The sequence below is a fragment of the Magnolia sinica genome, chromosome 6 (assembly GCF_029962835.1).
Source record: "Magnolia sinica isolate HGM2019 chromosome 6, MsV1, whole genome shotgun sequence".
Lineage (NCBI taxonomy): Eukaryota > Viridiplantae > Streptophyta > Magnoliopsida > Magnoliales > Magnoliaceae > Magnolia > Magnolia sinica.
Genome location: NC_080578.1, coordinates 88,752,454 through 88,761,518, shown reverse-complemented (window position 1 = coordinate 88,761,518; position 9,065 = coordinate 88,752,454). Strand labels below are relative to the sequence as shown.

The 9,065-nt window shown below is 39.4% G+C and overlaps 1 long non-coding RNA gene across 1 annotated transcript; it reads left to right on the top strand.

Annotated features, from left to right (window-relative positions):
- Window positions 1–839: 839 nt before the first annotated feature.
- Window positions 840–2,436, top strand: LOC131250114 (uncharacterized). The gene is made up of 3 exons (XR_009173071.1): window positions 840–941; window positions 1,405–1,550; window positions 1,908–2,436. It is a non-coding gene; the product is annotated as an uncharacterized LOC131250114 (long non-coding RNA).
- Window positions 2,437–9,065: the final 6,629 nt, after the last annotated feature.

The following is a 9,065-nucleotide window of genomic DNA, read 5'->3' as shown; positions in this document are numbered from 1 at the left end:
CCGAGGCAAAAAGTCTACCTTTTAGCTTCACTTGCACAGGATCCGAGGCGAAAAGTCTACCTTTTAGCCTCAGTTGCCAGGAACCGAGGCGAAAAGTCTACCTTTTAGCCTCAGTTGCACAGGAACCGAGGTGAAAAGTCTACCTTTTAGCCTCAGTTGCACAGGAACCAAGGTGAAAAGTCTACCTTTTAGCCTCTCTTACATAGGAACTGAGGTGAAAAGTCAACTTTTTAGCCTCGCTTGCATAGGAACCGAGGCGAAAAGTCAACTTTTTAGTCTCAATTACATAAACGAGGCTAAAAGTCTACCATCTAAACCTTATCAACCACACCATCTTAGTACACACGTCATACATGTGTGATATCCAAACCGTTCATCTGTCTAGACTTACCATGGATGGGCCCATTAACGAACCTAATTTGGTGAGGTTGATCCCAACCACCAATTAGAATATTTGGCCATCACCCTCCCCAATGTCCATTATAGTTCCCTTTGATGTGGTCCACCTGAATTATGCATCACTCATCCGGACCAATTAGATTTGATGAATTCACTCCTCATTTGGACCATACATCTCAATAATCACTCCTGTCCACAGCTTAGGTGGACCATATTATAGCTTGAGGTTACGGTAATTACCATACATTGGGTCATGGTCCAAAATCATCTTAGAGATCATATCCGTACACTAGGGATTGCCTAACGAGTGACTTTGATCTTACACACGTGTGCCTTGATTCCACCTGTAAGGCCAGTCGAAGGAATACACCAGCATTTCTCAGTTAATAAGCTGACCATAGCAACCGTACTTCACTTCCTCTTCTCTGCTTAGATCCACGCTCTCTCTCTCTTTCTCTCTCTCTCTCTCTCTCTCGATTGGAAGAAGGAGAGCTGCTAGAAGACCTCCTTATCATTCAGATCCAGATCTAAATCAGTTCAAGGTAAGCTCTCAATTCTTTTCATTTCGCTCCTTCCTCTCCTTTTCCCTCGATCTCAGTTTCTCGAAAAAGAGCTGAAACCCTAGTCTCCGCCCCTTTTCTCTCGATCTCTCCTTCCATTTTTCTAGCGATTTCTGATCTTTAATCGAGAGATTCATACCCGGAAAGCTCGTAGATGCGAAAATATGTGTCTTCTGAACTCAGAATCTTCGATCGGTTGAAATAGAAGCAGATTCAGCTGCAGAAGCTCTTAGTTGTGAAGATTTGTGATTTTCACAGCCTAGATCTTTGATCGATGATATATATAGAAGCTGTGTTTACCTTATCGGAAGGGATATCAATCGATCTGTGCTTCTTTTTTTCCTGATCGAGACATTTTGATTTTAGAAGATCTGCGATTTCTGAGGTTCTGATCGTCGAATTTTTAAGTAGGAGTGATCTCCTGCTTTTTACTGTGTTCTTTCAGATCTAGGGATTTTACTGGAAAGAAAGCTTTTGCACGCATCAGCATCTCAGATATCCTCTTTCGAGGTTTAGATCTTTGATCTGATGCGATTGGAGTGATTGCAACTTCTGCCTTGAGCAATTTACATTCTCATCCTGCATTTGGAGGTAATTTGAAGGAATTGTTTGCTTCTGAGTCCTTGCTATCTGCAATAATTTAGAAATATTTAAATTTTTGTGTTATTTTATTCTGCATGTTTACAATAAATGGTTGAGTTGTACTAGTTTTTTGTGAATGGGTTTTCTTTTGTTATTTCCTCCTATAATTGTGCCTTTTCATTTCACAAAATGCTGCATCTAGCATTAAATCATGGTAAGTGAATGCAGCTCATCCGAGTTCTTCATCATCTCATGATTAGAGAAAATTGATATTAGTTGTCATGTAATCCATAAACCTTTAAAATGTAATGATGGCTTTAACTTATTTGCTACTTAACACGAGAGTATACACCGATTTCCATGCAGGCCAGGTAGGTCACAATCTGCTTCCCACGCTAGATAAACAAGGGGCATATACACCGATTTCCGTGCAGGCCAGGTAGGTCACAATTTGCTTCCCACGCTAGATGAATTTCAGCTTTTTGTTATCTTTTCTTACTGAGATTTGAGCTTCCCTATCTCTAGATTAGGTTTTCTCTGCTATTTTTGGGAGATTTTGCTAAATCTGATAGATCGAAACGATCTAAGGTTAGGTTTTGGTGCTTGTAGTGGTTTGATTTTATGGTAGATATGTTCGTATATTTCATGTTTGGATTATGGATATCAATTTTGTTCTATTGTCTTTTTACTGAAATGGAGTAGAGGAGATGCATTGTTTGGTTAGTATGTAAGGCGATCTAGCATATCAGTAGCTTTTCTGATGATGCAATGGAAAATTATAGATCTATTTTCCTTTCAGATCTCATTGTTTGGAGTTTTGATTTTATTTATTTATTTTCTTTCTTTTTCATTTCAACTATCTCCACTGTATTGAAAGGCAAAGGAAAGGCCCTATTGAGGCACTTTGGCTTGATAAAGTTGTTGAAAACATCTTTTTCTTAATGTCTTTAATCTTTTTCATGGCTCTTTGAATCCTTTGAATAGAAATAATATTAGTTGATAGTTGTTGGTATAGGGAGCTAACATTAGCTGGTACTCATACCAGCAACAATAGGGTATAAAAACCAAGAAGAAGGTTATTACAAGGATGGTTTTATATAGTACACTTTACCCAGCCAAGGGTTTGTGACAACAAGCAACTCTAATAAGATTTTTGGGCACCTTCGAAGTCCAAATTAAGGCTTTTCAGTGATTTCTACTCTTCAGATTTGCTAGAGAATATAAACTCTAATAAGACTTTTGGGCACCTTCAAAGTCCAAGGGTTCACTTACAGAGGATTGGTTATCAAATAGGAATTATTTGTGAAATGAGATGCAATTTGTGCTATGTAATGATTACCCATTCTATGGTACAAGGCTATGCATTCCAAAGGTCTCGTTGTGAAAGATAGTGGTGTACAAGTTGCATTCTTGTGGTCTTGGTGGTTGCTTTAGGATTCACAAAACTATGGCAATGCTCGAATATCATTTCTATTAGCTGGGAATGAAGATAGATGTCCTGATTATTCTCCAGTAATTCCAAGCATGTCATCTTGGTAATGGAAGATAGATGTCCTGATTATTCTCCAGTAATGGATTTGAGAAGGGTGAACCAGGAGCTGCTTGTGCAGACTGAAGAGCTTCTGCAGAAAGAAGCAAGAGAGGATGCTCAATTTCGAAGCCAATTTGGGACACGGTGGACTAGACCTCAGTCAAGTACTCTGACAAAGAACTTGCAGGACAGGTTGAACAGATTTGCTGGAAACCTGAAGCAAGCCACAGAAAGTGATGCACGAATCGAGCGTGCTGTGAGAGAGCATTCAGCTCTCATGTCAATCCTTGACCATCGGCCGGTATGCTTGTTACTACCGTGCAATATATTGTAACAAGAGTCATGAATGCTTAAAAATTTAGGATCACTTAGTTCTGGTGGTATTCTTCCTCCATGATAGATTGGAGTGTACTGTGTAAGGATACTGATCTTATAAGAAATCAGGCCTTAGCCGGCCGATGGGGCTACCCTTTGCCCGCAGCCAGTTTTAACAGCTGCGGGGCAAAGGGTCCCTATGTTATATATACATTAAAAAAAAACCTTATGCGTCAACTCTCTCTACCTCTCGCTCCCTCTCCCTCCCTCTCTCTGCCGCTTCCTCTCCCTCTCTCTCTTTGCCTCTCCTTCTCCGCTGTACGCCTCTCCCCGCCCCGGACTCTCTCTACCTCTCCCTTTCTGCTCGCACTTCCTCATGCTCTCTCTCTCTCTCTCTCTCTCTCTCTCTCTCTCCTCATTTGTCAGCCCCTGTTTTCCTTCTGCCTTCGTTATCTCGAGAAGATGAGAGAGATCCTCCACATCCAGGGAGGGCAATGTGGTAATCAGATCGGGGCCTTATGGGAGATTATCTCCGACGACCATGGCATGTACCCCATCGACATGTACAGCGGCAACTCCGATCTCCATATCGAGTGCATCAACATCTACTTAGGGTTTTTCTTTTTCTAATTTTATATTTTTTAGTGTATAGTTAGCGTCCGGGGTCCACATTACGGTGATTTGGATCGTTGGTATGGCCGTGCCCTTTGGTGGACGGGTGATACCTCCCCAAAGTGCTCTTGTGAGATGAAAGTACAATCTTGCATTTGTGTTGTTCATCAAGCGGGTCGCACTGTGTTTGTGCTAAGAGCCCAAAAATCTTGTTGGTGGATGTCGTTCCTTCTTATTATGGCTGCTGCCATTGGGATTGTTTCAGATCTCCCTGTTGGCCTCCTTCACCATGAAATCCTCTCCATTGCTTATGCTGTAGCCAATTTCACCACTTTCACATTGGGGATGGCCTTTCTTTTCCTCTACATCTTATTTCCACAGGTGCCCATGTCATTCCTTGTGGCAAATCAATGGTTTGGATCACTGAACCATGGGCCCCATGACATGGAGGTTCTGGATTTGTTGTTAAATAGATAATTCTGCCTCTCTCTCTCTCTCTCTCTCTCTCTCTCTCTCTCTCTCTCTCTCTCTTTTTATTTACATGCATTAGATTTTGACGCAGTTTGTGTTTTCTTGGTTTGTAGTTTGATTGTGGAATACATCCAACTTACTCGGGAATGGCTGCTTTGCCTTACTTTGACGAGATTGATCCGTCCACCATCGATGTGCTTCTTGTTACACAATAAGTATAGAATCTGTTCTAGTTATTCCTTCAATAGATATCTTAGTACGCATTGCTTACCACATTATGAGTTAAATTCGGTAGACAATGTAGGAATGAGCTGAAAACTAAGAAAAAAATAGTGAAATTGATTGGTTTGTTGTTTAAAGAGATGTTGAGGAACATTTTGAAGTGTCCGTTATCTACTTGATTCGAATGATTGACATGTTTCCTGGGGTTCAGATTGCCTGATAATTCAGTTAATTGTCTAGCAATCACTTGTCGTGAACTTCCAATTGATTTGAGACTGCCCAAATTAGTTGTGTTGTATGGTATAGACTGTTAAGGTCAGCTTGTTAATCCTTAGGGGTGTGTTTGGATGCAGTTCTTAATTTGATAATAAAGTGAAAAAAGTCAAGTTGTAATCTACTTAACATTCAAGTTCATGATTTGAGCTCCAAAATGCAAATATGTTACTTTGAAGTTGGACTTGATAGAAACATAGCTGCAACTTTATAACTACTTTTCCACGGTGAATATTGGAAACATTGATTTTTTAAATAACAAAAATCTTTTCAAAAGAATGTTTGTAATTTAATTCCCTTGTGCATTCAAACAAAACCTAAACCAGTGTCGATCAACTTATTTATTTATTTATTTATTATTATTATTATTATTTTAAGGAAAGATGATGGCAATTTATTTTTGTTGTGGTGATTCCATTTTTTTTTTTAAATTTGATTTTGTAGCGGATGAGTCATCCGAGTCATTCCAGTTTCATCCCAGACTGAAGCAAATCACTAGGCTGATACAGACTGAGAGCGACCAATAGGGAACCAATTTGGACAAGTCCTATTTTGTTATGAAACGAGTCACCAGGCTAATAAAGACCGGAACCAACCAATAGTGAACCGATACAAACAATTTGGGGCAAATTGTTCCAGCCCCCTTGCAAGTCACACTCCAAAACCAATATTTAATCCAAAATACCATGTGATCATTGCATTTGCAATTGATGCCCCTTTTTTTGGGGGCACCCATTACCTTGTAATTCATATACTTAACAATGAAGAAGTTGTTTATTGAATAAATGAAAATATAGTTCTCTTGTTAAAATTTTCTTCCCATCACAACATTCCTTTCTGTGACTTTATTCATTATTTCAGTGTTCCTGTACTATATCATTAAATTATTGTTGCTGCCAATTTTTAATATAGGGAGTTTCTTTTAGACCTACTTCAAACAAAGAGAGATGAGAGCTTTTGTCTTTATTTTGGTAGTAGCCAGATTAAACCAGAGTTGTCTGCATGTGGTCATGCCATATCGTTTGTGCTTATTATGATCATCTGACTTCTATTAGATGGAGCAACAATAGCCATAATTGTCTTTTATTTATGTTGTAGTTCTTTTGTTTAGTTCTACACAAGTATTTGTTTGTGCTTATCATGATCATCTGCACAGATATCTGGTCCAAACATGATACTGCACTTCCTCATTACATTATTTCTCTTTGTTATTTCATCTTGATTAAATTGGATGTTTGCAATTCAAAAATTGTTACTTAATGCTGTATTTGGTTTCGTGGAACCTGGAACAGTGGCTAATGGCTAAGATTTGTTTTGTAGGTTAGAACTGACTGGTTAGGCTAAGTGCTTCCCTTGAAGAATCTCCCAAATAACAGGTTCGTTTCCATTCCCTTGCAGCAGCTGAGTGCTTCACTCGTATAATCGCCTTTTAGAACCTTACTGTTAATACATTGATGAGTATTTTCTCTGTCATGCTCAGCTGGGAGTTGACCAAATTCTTTTGTACCAGCATTAGCCAGCGTTTGTACTTCGACCCTTCGAAAACCCCCCAAATCCTCTCTCTTGATCGACTCTCCCCTTCTCTCTTTGATCAATCTCTCTCCCTCTTCCTCTCCCTCTTACATCGGCCAGCGACGTTCTACCGCAACCCAGCGGCGCATCAGCCGCATCGTAACGGAGATCCAACTATACCTTAGCATCTAACAAATAGGGTTTCTACCCTGGAAGGTAATTTTTTTTTCTTCATCTTGTTTATATGCTTGTAGTGGGGATTGGACTTAGTGTTTTCAATTTGGGATTGGAATCAGGGTTTTTCCTTTTAGGATTGGAATTTGGTTTTTCGTTTGTGATTGGGATTTGGATTGGAATTAGGGTATTTCTTTTGGGATTGGGATTGGAATTGGGGTTTTTCATTTGGGATTAGGATTGGCAAACTTCTCCCCCATCACATAATCTCAACCATCTTACATACAAGTTGCTGGTTACAAAGGCGATTCATATTGGTGACCTTTGACACTGAGTCAACTTGGCTGAGTCGTGACAACCAGGCCATGTCTTGGCTGGATGCCATGATCCTTTTTTCCATGTGCTCTGGTGGTTTTATTAGTTATACTTCTAGTATCAGCTGACATTTGCATTTATTGCACTTCATGTACTATGTTATCTGCTTTGATATTCTCTTGTTTGAGAAGCACCATCTCCCTTGGATGCAGAAAATATCCGAAGAAAAGATAACTGACAGTATGAATGATGACATAAAAAATTCAGTTCATGCAGGCATTCCTGCTCAAAATTATGAAGTTGACATATTGCCAAGATAAAAGGAAGCTTTATCCCTGGGCTTGAGTTCGTACAAGCATCACTTGCAGAAAACAAAGATAACTGCATCAACAGGTTCTGTTTTCATAGTATGCTTCTCTATCTTTGGATGGCAATGAAATCAGAGGTGTGGCTCAACCAGAGGTTCCAGGCCTAATGTGACTTCAAACTTGAAACATAATATCTATAAGTTTGATAATTAATTGTTGAATACATGCCGATATTTCATTGGCAGTTTCAAGTTATTTTTTAAAAATCTTTTTTCTTTCTTTTGTTTTTGTTGATTGGCAGGTAAGCAAGGTTCAAATCTGAGACCTCAATGTTGAAATGCACCCTGTCTACCATTGATCTACTGGCTCAAATTCTTACGGTTTTGCTACCATCTATTTTTTATTTTCCTTTTTTATTTTCTTGCTTGTAAGATCTTTTTTCTGATTGTTGTGGATACTTATATTCCTTCTTGTGGCAGGTTCAGCTGCACAGTATCGTTCCTTGGTAGTTAGCTAATTTGAATCTGCAACAACAAGTTGCTGGAAATAGCAGCTATGTTGATGTTGAATTCATCGATCCTGTGATTATGGCCGTTGGCAGAGGAAAGCTTCCACTGCCGATGACGCACCAGATCTCTCCCAACTACAGCTCTATCATGTTGGCTGATTTCTCGGAGATGGACCAGAGGCTTCAGTTGCTGCAGTCAAGATCTAGCAATCTGAATTAGAATCCAGTGATGACGGTTGATTAAAGCTTCAGTTGTTGAATTCTTGTTTTTTTTTTTTTCCCAGATTTCTATTCCAAATAGAAACTAAAATTTCAATTTGAAAAGTCGGTGTGATTCTCATGTTTTTCTCCATGAGTTGTTACCTTATGAGAACAAAAATGCAAGCCATTTGATCAATTGCCACTGAATATGCATAGGTTTATGAATGGGTTAAAATAAATGATTTAGGCTCGATTATTGATAAATGATGTTAGAAATTAATTTTAGCCTCAGTTGATGTCAACAAAGGCTAAATCTATCTTTAGTCTTAGTTTTGCCTTAGTTACCTAAACTGATATTACAACTCCCGTGGCTAAAGGCTTTAGCCTCGGTTGTTGAAAACCGAGGTTAAAAATAGATTTAGCTTCGGTTGGAGGCAATTGATGTTAAAATTTGGATTTAGTCTCAGTTGAAAAGAATGGAGGCTAAAATTTTGATTTGGCCTCATTTTGAGAAAATTGAAGCTAAAAAGGTTTTTAGCCTCACTTGAAGAACCGAGGCTATAAAAATCAATTTAGCCTCAGTTGCTAAAATTGAGGCTAAAGCCTTTAGCCACCGAGGTTTCAACCCCGGTTTGGATAACCGAGGCAAAACTGAGGCTAAAGGCTTTAGCCTCCGTTTTTAACCTATTTAGCCACAGCAACTGAGGCTATAGCCCCTTTTTCTTGTAGTGACATCGTCGTGGGGGCACATAGGGTTTTTCCAGCACCGTCCGGTATCAAGGTGCGGTGCCACTACCGATTTCGAGTTCCCTGATGCACCGCTTGGACATGTGCGAACATGTGTAGTGTGTACACATGACGAGACTGCATCTAACGTTTGCAAGTTAGGGGCGGGTGGAATGCAAATGCCATCTGGTATTACTAACTTCTGAATGGCCATCTTGATGGTTTACAAGTTCTTTGGGCCATTATTTGTTAATCAAGACCATTTATTTATTGTGGCCCATTGTCGAAGGACCATGAGCCAAAAATACCCCAGATTAGAAGATGTCAGCCACCAAATTGGGTTTTTTTTAGTTGGA